This window comes from Octopus bimaculoides, chromosome 4, assembly GCF_046866305.1.
Source record: "Octopus bimaculoides isolate indiv1 chromosome 4, ASM4686630v1, whole genome shotgun sequence".
Taxonomy (NCBI): domain Eukaryota; kingdom Metazoa; phylum Mollusca; class Cephalopoda; order Octopoda; family Octopodidae; genus Octopus; species Octopus bimaculoides.
The window spans coordinates 97,892,349-97,902,105 of record NC_142931.1 but is presented as its reverse complement, the minus strand read 5'-3'; the positions used below and the strand labels follow the sequence as shown (position 1 = coordinate 97,902,105).

Sequence of the window (9,757 nt, the reverse complement as noted above, 5' to 3'; positions counted from 1 at the left end):
ATGGTTGCTTAGAACCATGCCTTACTTATTTCGAGTGTATTTGGAGGCTTAAACAGAACTGATAATTAGGGAACACTTTATTACATTAAGTTACAAAGTACTAATTATATCAGTTCTCTTTCCGAACGAAGGAACTAATAATATAAACTTGTGTTAATCGTAATGTCTCTCTCTCTCTCTCTCTCTCTCTCTCTCTCTCTCTCTCTCTCTCTCGCTCTCTCTCTCTCTCTCACACACACACACACACACACACACACACACACACACACACACACACACACACACACATACACACAAATACGTATACATATTTATATACATATATATATATATATATATATATATATATATACATACACACATTTATATACATAGACACACACACACACACACACACACACACACACACACACACACACACACATATATATATATATATATATACGTATCTACATATATATACACAGAAAGGTATATATGCGCATACATATACATATATACATGCATATGTATACACTCAGAAATACTTAGGCACAAACACACATACACACACTCACACACACACACACACACACACACACACACACACACACACACACACACACACATACCAGAGAGAAACATGCACATTTGCTGGGAGTGGTGTTTATTTCATACAGGCTTATCAGTATTTTAACATATATCTAAATCCCTATGGATTCCAATTGGTTTCAGCAACTCAAAGCTCTAAGAATACGACTTCCACATTCATCTTAAAATGCCTCTCTGACTCTGTATCCACAACTACACAGTTTTGTATATTTACATATAAATTTCATCACTAATTCTACATAAATTACCGGGAAATTATATTTCCATTGATGGTCACAAATACAGGTGAAACATCCAGTATTATCACCCCTAGCTGATTGCTGAACAAATGATATTAGTGATCAATCAGTAGTTCTTTTTGTTTCATTGATGTTTGGTCGTATTTTAACTTCTCTGCATTAGGCATATCTTCATACTCTGATTGCGTACATCATCTGTAATCAAAGAAATTGTATTCGAGTAATATATGCATATATTAGCGTATCCACGCCATGAATAATGACGATAAAATGTTTATCACGTGTAAATGTACTAAAAATGATAATAGTAGAAATTATGATAATATAAGTTTATATAATTTGTTCCTACGAAATACAATAAAAATATTGAAATCTATGTATTTTTCAAGTAAAGTTATTCGCCACGTCATAGTTGCTGTTCCATGTTACTAATAGTTTAACGCCAGATAGATTGTCGGCCAGCTGGTTATCGATGCGACGCTGCACCCTTTATATACAATATATATTGCTAGCAGGGGGAGCGAACCTCTACCATCCTCCAGCAGATACCAGGATCGCGAGACTGACTCAGTTTCGAGCTGCCTGGCTCATCCTCAGTCGCGAGCACCTGGCTTCTAGAGCGATTGCCAGGGTATTTTTCCATGATTTAGCTATATTTTAGCTATTATTGAATAACCTGAGAATTTTAGTGATCGTTTTAGTTTATAGTGAAAGGTTTATAAACTATAACAAGCAGATAGCTAGCTAGTTAGATAGGTAAGTAAGTAGGCAGGCAGGTAGGTAGGTAGGTAGGTAGGTAGGTAGGTAGGTAAATAGATAAATAGATAGATTGACAGTGAAATCAACAGTGAGCAAAAATACAGTTTTGACCGGAATTGAGTTTAACATAGTTGTAATAGCCATAATGGTAGTGGTAGTGGTGGTGGTGGTGGTAGTAGTAGTAGTAGTAGTAGTAGTAGTAGTAGTAGTAGTAGTAGTAGTAGTAGAAGTAGTAGTGAAGATGGTGGTGGTGGTGGTGGTGGTGGTAGTTGTAGTTCCTGGTCTTGGTACTGTTGTATCTTTCCTGCTACTACTGTCGCCACTGTTGTTATTGTTATTGTGTAATTATTAAATTTATCTTTTATATTACTGAAATGGTGTCAGCGTTTGTCAGATGTTTACGGTCCAGTGACACGACGTTCTCAAGTTTCAGCACCTGGTACATAGAAGCAGCTGAGTGGAACGGCGGTGGGAGGGATAAGATAGTGGAGGGTATCATAGTAATGTTGCCGGTGAGTTGGTAAGATTGGTGGCGATGGTATAAAAGGTGAGATTGTAATTAACTGTAATAGTGCTTGTGTTTGTGGGCATTACTTGTGGTGGTAATGAATGTTGTAATTGTAGTTGTGGAGATGGTGAGAGGTATTGGTGAGACGTATATAATATAGTATAGTATAACACGGTGTATGGTGTATACACACACACTTACTCTCTCTCGCTCTCTTTCTCTTTCTCTCTCTGCCTCACACACACACACACACATATGTCGGGGAGTTGTGAATCGACTTTAGCACAGTATGTGGTGTGTAGAAGAGACACAGAAATAAATTAACGTTGGAATGCAAGAAAGAATCAGTGGGAATAAGCGGAGAGTTGCTGTAGTGAAGGCAGAACATGTAGGTCACGTCTGGAAAGAGGTTAAAGATTTTATGTAAATACTGTCTAAGAAACTGCTATATGAATATCGCCCAAGTAGCTAAAGGTTGTAAAAGTACAATACCATCCTGGAACTACTGTCTATAGGAAGTGCGGCGTGCAGTTAGAGTTCGTCCATGTATTTGTTATTCCATTTCATGGTAAAAATTTGTAGGAGGTTAGGTACAGACAAGCAAATTAACCCAATTCGTGGCAGGCATCGATTATATCGACCCAGAAAAGATTTGAACTCAAGACATCAAGAGATGTAAGTAAAAACATTTGTATCGTGGGCAAGATACATGCTGCTGCCTTCACCAGGTATGCAGGCATTTCACAAGGTATGCAAATATTTTTAAAATACCTCATGGTGTGATGACCATACCCTGCATAGTTACGGGCTACCCTTTGACAAGGTATAACACTCGTTCAGTCATCCTGCCAGGGATACGGCGAAGTCATGGGGCAGCAACATGGCGGATTGTGAGGAGGTAACGGAAGAGCTCAACTGAGCCAACTTCCTATAGTGCGTTTTGCACTTATGCTGAGTGGAGGAATTCTAGAAGAACAACTCTCAAGACTACCAACCTCTATCAAGAGAGTAACTGCAATGCGTCCGTAAGGGTGGCGTCCATGGTTGTGAAATCTGCAAATGAAAGATTGACAATGACACAAGCTCCCAATTAAAATTCTTAATAATGGAATTGGGTGGCGACAGAGAATCATGGGAATCTGCAGAAGCAGCGAAAAGAATATAACTAGTGAGTTAGATTGTTGTAGTAATGAGGTAGTTTATGTGAAAAGCACTCAACATTGATGAAGTCCAATTCCAGGTGACAAATGGAGCTTGCTTCTGAAGAACTAGGACTTTTTATCCAACAATTTTCCACACAGTTTTATTTAGGTTTTATTCGACTTGAGATTATGGCAGAAGACATTTTTCCAAGGTGCCATACACTGGGGTTATCGATTCAGAAACCATGTAGGCCTGCTCTAGAGTCTCTTGGATATTGTTGACAGCGCAGAAACACAAAGAAACATCAGCACTGAATCTGAAGCAGGCATTTCAATGCATTTGTTTGCAAGGCTGTCCCATCTCTACACAGTAAATAGAAATCGTTAGAGACCGAAGAGAGTGTAATGCTAGAAGTTATAATTAGTTCCCAACATTAACTCATTGAGAAAAAAAAAATAATAATAATTCTGACAAATATCAGTAAATAACAAACGATGCAGAATATTGAAGGAACAGTTGAAATGACGATAGGGTTTTAACATGGTCGCTAGACTTGTTAGAAAAAGTTGCTCAAGTTCCTTCAAACATGTCTTGCAAACAACTCGCACATGCAAATGCTACCAGTCGAGAACTCTGCATACCGGAAGCCAGCAAGTGTATGGGGTCATCAGGAGAGAATGTAGTAGAAAAAAAGAAGGTCATAAAATATTCTAGTCTCATATGCACAATACCTGAAAACAAAAAGACTAGGAGTATCTTTGATTACAGAACTGCTGAATTAAGGACTGACCTGTGCTAAGCAGCAGCAGCAACAACAACAACAACAATAACAACAACAAGAGATAAAGTGTGCATGTATCCATAGAGTGTTTCGAGAAAAGCCAGTATTAAATATCCACATGAAGCGTATGAGAACAGCTTGGTAGGTGAAATTGTATAAAGGCTTCCGGATCTCTACTTTAGATAAGGCTGTAACTCAACATCTCAAGGTTAGGGAAACAAATAGTTTGCTCCAGTTTTTTAATAATTCTTCTTCATTAGAAGGAAGTCGGCCAACCAAAGTCATTAAAAACCCATTTATCATGTTTCTTACCTAAGTGGTGGAGCACTTAAGTGTACAAGATCAAGTCATACTCATTTGCTAGAATGTGAATTTCAGTCTGACGTTCCACTGATTTAACAACATATATCCTTCCAACCGACAAAATAAGATTGCCCAGCCCAAAACTGTTATATCGCCTTGCACAAAATCAGGAATCTCACGGTCTAGAACACATCGATGAAAACACATACATGCAGACTCTCTCTCGCTCGCTCTCTCTCACACACACACACACACACACATACACACACACACGCACACACACACACACACACATCACGCGCACGCACACACACACACACACACACACACACACACACACACACACACACACACACACACATACACACATACACACATGCGACCGTGCGCAACATTCAGTAGCATTTTTCTCATAGCTTTTGCTTCCTGCTATACCCCGTTTCTGGATGTTTGTCACCCGACTTTGTCCTCTGTGACCCCTCCATGGTTTGACTTTCTATTCCTATTTCTATTTACCAGTTCCTCCTTCCTCTTCTACATCGCTTTTTCCTTCGAATTCTTTCTTTTATCTGTCTTTCTTTGACTGTTCACTTCTGCATTTTCTATCTTTGTTATTCCTGACGATGCTCGACCACGCATTATATTTTTTGCTTTAAATACTGTCTATATTCCCTTTTTGTGTTATGTTTTGTAACTTTTTCTTTAATTAAACAACCGCGTTGATTTTGGTGACTGAATAACTCGCAGTAACGCCTCTTCACTAGCTTCAGTATATCTCACATTCTGCTCCTTAATAATCTATTTGTTTTTACTTCGAACCACGCAAACATTTGCATTTTTCATTCGCTGGCTCTTAGAGACATTAATTCTTTTCAATGTCACTTTTACAGCTATTATAACAGTCTTTAGACCTCTGAAGCAACAACTGTATGTACCCTATCTGCCGTGTATCATTCATTAATACTAAAAATAATACAATATTTTATAACTTTTGTTTCTCCATATAAGTATCTCTATGTAAGATTGCTGACATACTTTAAATCAGCTGAATTAAGCACACGCACATATAAATTATTTTGTATGCAGAACGCCATCCTTGATAAAATTCAAATTCAGCTACTTTCTTATTTTGGGGTGTGAAAATTTCAATCTACAAAGAACATTAAGACTTACTTTGAAACCTGATTGAAGAAATTAGCATTACATAATTAGCATTTTCACTTACAATATTGTACTACAAACAATAAGCATGTATCACTTTAGTTGTAAAGAAATGTTTTCGAAATTGCATAACTATTTGTGATTGTATATATCTTGTTAGTGACCAGGTGGCTGAAGTGTTATAATTGTTACAGTTTCAGCACACGGTGTCAATTCAAATCACTTGTCAAACAGGTACATCTAAAATAAATAGAATAAGAAAACACACACACACACACACACACACACACACACACACACACACACACACACACACACAGAGGGAAAGATAGAGAAATATAAATATACATAGATAAATAGATAGATAACTAGAAATATAGACAGACAGACAACTAGACAAACACATAAAATATTGACAGATATGTAAACAAAAAGACTGCGAGATATTGTTCTAGACACTGTTTATGCCTTTAGACTGGCACTATTAATTTCGCTACTCTTCACTCCAGTACCACTACAGACCAGACATGCCATCTAGATTCGGAGAAATCTTCTTTCTTGTACCTTCAGATCCAGATCTTTCCAAAGCAACATTGCCACACTGCTTGATCCATAGCCGATAAGAAAATTTCTATACCTTGTTGTTCTTGGGAAAGAGCGTGTGTGCGTGTCAGAAGCCAAATGACCTTGCTTCTCAGTCGACTTCAGGTAACCGAATCTCAGTAACGACATATTGAGTTGACCATATGTAGACACCTTGGTAATCCGGCTTTTGAATTTCCTCAAAAGTCCCTACTGGGGGTTGTGTAGAACTTTTTGACTTCGGAAATCACCACGTCATGAGAAAACTTACTGAGACTGAAAGATTTTTGTAAATGTCTGTTATATTCCACCGTGAGCCTCGTTCATGTAGCTTTTGAGAGGAATTGGACGGTGTCTCCCTCTTTGTTTTTGCTATTTTGATTTACATATCCCATCAACTGGGTGTTGTTTTTTTCGGAAACTGAAGTTTTCGTCGACACCTTGGTTGTGGTTGACTGTTTTTCCTTTTACTGTTGTTGCTCTTATTGTTGTTTATGTTCACTTTGATGTTTCGTTGTTAGATTTGCAGGTTGGATTGGTTTTGTTGCTGTTAATATTGTTGTTGTGGTAGTGGCGATGGGAAGTTACTTTGAGACCTGCAGGCACCCACCCTTCGACACTTAACGAGAAATAAGTAGAGGAGAAAGAGAGTAGAGGAGAAAGAGAGTAGAGGAGAAAGAGAGTAGAGGAGAAAGAGAGTAGAGGAGAAAGAGAGTAGAGGAGAAAGAGAGTAGAGGAGAAAGAGCGTAGAGGAGAAAGAGAGTAGAGGAGAAAGAGAATAGAGGAGAAAGAGAGTAGAGGAGAAAGAGAGTAGAGGCTGACTGATTCATATGTGTTATTTGTTTTGGGGCTGTTGTGATTATGGTAAGGAGGGTGCTCATATAAAACCTCCTTTTTGATGACGGAGTACTCCATTTCGATATCTTGACTGGAGTTTTGATTTTGCTGTTGTTGCTGTTGCTGTTACTCTTAACGTCATGATTGCGGTGTTAGCAGCAAGGAGTGTGATACTCTGGTTCATGTTAGGAAATCTTCTTGTGGTTGCACCTGGCTCTCCTTCCCCCTATCAGATCTATTATCCGATCCTCACTCTTCAAGTGAATTAGCTTGGGTATCTTTACAATGTTCACAGGCTGGAGCAGTATCTGCATCTCTATTTTGAATTCCAACTAGTTCTTGTGGGGGCTAATCAAGAGTTGGCACCTTCTTCATACTTCAATATGAAATAATTGATATCTAATCTCAGTTGACCTACCGTTGACTGTGTGATGACTATTCATCTTCTCATATTGGACGGCATTAATAAATACATCGGAGGAGTAGGTTTACCTGGTTATTTTCTTGGCCTCTTCTCTTTCGAGGCATAAAGCCACCTGGTTCTATAGTATCCGGCTTTCTTGACGTCTTGCTTATAAATGCAATGACGAGGTGGTGCAAGGTTGCTGCTGTTTTTGCTGTTGACATTATTACTGAACATATTGTTAGTGTTGATACTAAGATCAAGGAAAGCGGTAGTGGTTAAATGGCTTATTTTTGTTTTCAGTCTTTATCTCAGAAAGAGTGATGCACTCAATCGCAAAACCGATGAGTTTCTCCTCTACAGCGCCACCTCTCTATCCTTTCTTCTTCATTACATGATGCAATTTTAATTTTTAAATTTAGGAATAATATATCAGCATTGCTTTTATTTATATGACACAACTCTAACAAATATGTAAAATTCCTATTTGGGAACACTAATGACAATATCGATAGTTTTTGAGTGGCTAAAGTATTATTAACATACTTTGCAGTAGTAACAACAACAACAACAACAACAGCAACAACAACAACAACAACAACAACAACAACAACAACAACAACAACAACAACGGCAGCAGCAGCAGTGACAGCAGCAGTAGCGGCAGCAATGATGATTCTGATTCTTTATTTAAAACAAGAATATCAAATGATGGAGTGTGATAAGGAATGAAAATACAAACGTGTGTATTTATATAGTATGAAACATGAGAAAAAAAAAATTTCTCTGAATACCAAGGGCTTTCTCTCAGCTCTTAGAGGCACATACTGCTGACAGGCTCGCCTCAGGACCTGGTCTCCAATATCACTTTCCTTTCAGCCAATTTACAAGATGACGGTGGTATTTTCCTTTCCACTTTCCCCTTCATCTACGAGCAAAATTGGTCGAAAAGAAAGTATCTATTCTTTTACCTTAGAATCTTGTCCACTATATAATTCGTTTCGTAGTAACTACCGGACACAGGAAAACTAACTAATATCCTCGATCGAAGGAAGGTGACTAGATGATCGTCACAATGAACTAAGCTGATAGCTGGATCTATTTTACGTGTGACAACAGCTGTTGCACATAACTCCAAAAGTTAGCAATGTACGGATACAGAACGAGTAGGTGTAGAAATGTTTCGTTTCCTAAGATGCATTTAGGACAAGCTTAGCTGAAGTTACCAACGTGTCTATAGAGTATATTCCTACTGGTAACGTCACCTAGTAGCGCTAGCAGCACAACAAAGATTTCTGGAAGTTGTATATACTTCCCAGGCTGAAAATTCTCTGGGATGGAAGAGGCAGAAGAACAAGGGGAAGGGGGAACACGAGAATGAAGATTGTTTTGTGGAAATAAATGAGCAGAACCTGCAAAAACAAAAACAAAAATGAAAGAAAACTGATAGACACAATCACAATTTTCATGGTACTCTGATTCTTTTCATATCTGATGTAAATAAATAACGTCACGAGTAGAATATTTCATCGTCAAGAATGCATAAACCACATCTCCGTAAGATTACGTCAACGCTCGTGGGATTCCGTTAAACTGTGACGTGGTATGACTCACTTAACATTTGTGATAGTTGATAATGTGACCTATTGTGTTATCTTATGAGGGGTTACGTGTTGTGTTTTATCTCACCACTTGAAGTCATTGGGAAATGTAAATGTATAAATATATAATACATGGGTAGACATTCGAAAATGGGTATATATACATAAGCAAATATATGTTAGTATATATATATATATATATATGTTAGTACATACATATATATATATATATATATATATATATATATATATATATATATATATATATATATTATGAATGGCTTGCTTCCCAACCACATAGTTCCGCGTTCAGTCCCACTGCGTGGAACCTTGGGCAAGTGTCTTCTACTATAGTCTCGGGCTGACCAAAGCCTAGAGAGTGAATTTGGTAGACGGAAACTGAAAGAAGCCCGTCGTATATATATATATATATACACACACATACATACATATATATATCTCCCACTCTTTCCATATTCTTCTCCTCTCCCCTTCACCGTTCCCCCTCTCTCTCTCACTCTTCCTCTTTGACTCTCTCGTGGCTCACACGTGACCAACGGTTATCTATCTTTCTTTCTTCCACTTTCTTCCTAAAAACAAGACATGCTTTTGCCTGTTTCTTCTCAAAGCTCGTTTTTCCAGCATTCACCACTTCACATCGTCATAGCTTAACAGCCCTCACCATTTGTTTTTACTGTTTTGTTCGCACTGTCCTGTTTTCGTTACCACTTTAACCCTCCGCAAAAAATCCCAAATTTTATTTAATTTGCTTTGCGCGAAGGACTGTTTTAACGAAGTCGCGTCTTGTCCCTACCTTCGAAACGTGGAGTAGGGGGACAACTGATGAAG

The 9,757-nt window shown here is 38.1% G+C and overlaps 1 long non-coding RNA gene across 1 annotated transcript in view; it reads right to left on the bottom strand.

Moving 5' to 3' along the window:
* Nucleotides 1-398: 398 nt before the first annotated feature.
* Nucleotides 399-9,757, bottom strand: part of LOC128247610 (uncharacterized) — a 126,966-nt gene continuing 117,607 nt past the window's right edge. Inside the window, exon 3 of the long non-coding RNA XR_016241616.1 lies at nucleotides 399-1,025. This is a non-coding gene — a long non-coding RNA (uncharacterized LOC128247610). The remainder of the gene's footprint in view (nucleotides 1,026-9,757) is intronic.